This window comes from Egretta garzetta, unplaced genomic scaffold (genome assembly GCF_000687185.1).
Source record: "Egretta garzetta isolate BGI_Z169 unplaced genomic scaffold, ASM68718v1 scaffold39, whole genome shotgun sequence".
In the NCBI taxonomy this organism is placed as follows: Eukaryota; Metazoa; Chordata; class Aves; order Pelecaniformes; family Ardeidae; genus Egretta; species Egretta garzetta.
Genome location: NW_009260945.1, coordinates 3,692,967 through 3,694,491, shown reverse-complemented (window position 1 = coordinate 3,694,491; position 1,525 = coordinate 3,692,967). Strand labels below are relative to the sequence as shown.

Here is a 1,525-nt window from a genome sequence, read left to right as displayed (position 1 = left end):
CGGGCCCGGGCCCGCGCTCCTCCCCCGCCTTGTGCTCCCCCGGGCTGAGGGAGAGGGGCCGGGGGCGCGCTTCCTCCCGCGGTTCGCTGCTCAAATTGATAATGTCCTCACGGTTTGTCTTCCAGGTTACAGTCGTTTCCATTAACCCTTTGGTGTTTACCCCACGATCGACATCTTCCTCGCAGGCAAACAAGGCTTTTGGGCCCGTGCTGTTCAGTCAAGGTAAAGAAGCCCAACCCAGCCTCTTACGTGCAGTGGTTTTATCAAAGTCAGCATCAGTTAACGACAGGAAGGTTGGATTAGGCTAAACTGGAGAGTTGGGTGGAGAGGAACCTGATGAAGTTCAACAAGGGCAAGTGTCGAGTGCTGCACCTGGGGAGGTCAAACCCCATGCACCAGGACAGGCTGGGGGATGACCTGCTAGATAGCAGCTCTGCTGAGAGGGACCTGGGAGTCCTGGTGGACAATAAGCTGACCATGAGCCAGCAGAGGAAAGGCTGAGAGAGTTGGGCTTGTTCAGCCTGAAGAAGAGAAGACTGAGAGGGGACCTTATCAACACGTACAAATATCTTAAGGGCGGAAGGCACGAGGATGGAAGCAGTCTGTTTGCAGTGGTATCCAGTGACAGGACTAGGGGCAATGGGTGCAAACTGAAACATAAGAGGTTTCAGTTGAATATGAGGAAAAACTTCTTTACTCTAAGGGTGACAGAGCACTGGAACAGGCTGCCCAGGGAGGTTGTGGAGTCTCCTCCTCTGGAGATATTCAAAGCCCGCCTGGATGAAGTCCTGTGTAGAATGCTCTAGGAGAGCCTGCTTTAGCAGGGGGGTTGGACTAGATGATCTCCCGAGGTCCCTTCCAACCCTTGCCATTCTGTGTAAACAGAGTCCCTCTGAGGCCGCTGAAGGGCTGTGTGACGGGCTCGTCTGCAAAAGGAGGTTTCTGTGGAGCTGGGAATCCTGAACTAAAAGCGAAGTGCCAGAAAGGATGTGGACTTTGTGGAGAGAAAACCACAAAAGGGTGTTTTATTCTGCTTCTCATCTTTTTTTATATTGTCACCCCAGGAAGGCGTCTACCCCAGCTAGATGGCAAGGCCGTTTGATTTGCAGTGGTGACTGTCACTGCGGTCATGGTGGAATTTGGGATTTCAGGCCCTACTGTGACACTGTTAGGTCTGTGCCATGCTGCTCCAGGGAGAAAGCCAGAGCATGTGGCCCAGACAACACTAAAAAATTAGTCTCCGTAATGCAGGTGAATCCTGGGACAGGGAGAGAAATCATAGTTGTACCATTGGCCGTTTGATTTGCAGTGGTGACTGTCACTGCGGTCATGGTGGAATTTGGGATTTCAGGCCCTACTGTGACACTGTTAGGTCTGTGCCATGCTGCTCCAGGGAGAAAGCCAGAGCATGTGGCCCAGACAACACTAAAAAATTAGTCTCCGTAATGCAGGTGAATCCTGGGACAGGGAGAGAAATCATAGTTGTACCATTAAATGTATAAAAGAAACAAACAAAAAAACAACA

At 51.4% G+C, this 1,525-nt stretch overlaps 1 protein-coding gene across 1 annotated transcript in view; it reads left to right on the top strand.

The window, feature by feature from the left end:
• Nucleotides 1–130: 130 nt before the first annotated feature.
• The window catches only part of MEAK7 (MTOR associated protein, eak-7 homolog), a 13,904-nt gene continuing 12,509 nt past the window's right edge, over nucleotides 131–1,525 (top strand). The window contains exon 1 of the mRNA XM_035902593.1: nucleotides 131–222. The gene's annotated coding sequence lies outside the window, so the exon portion shown is untranslated. The remainder of the gene's footprint in view (nucleotides 223–1,525) is intronic.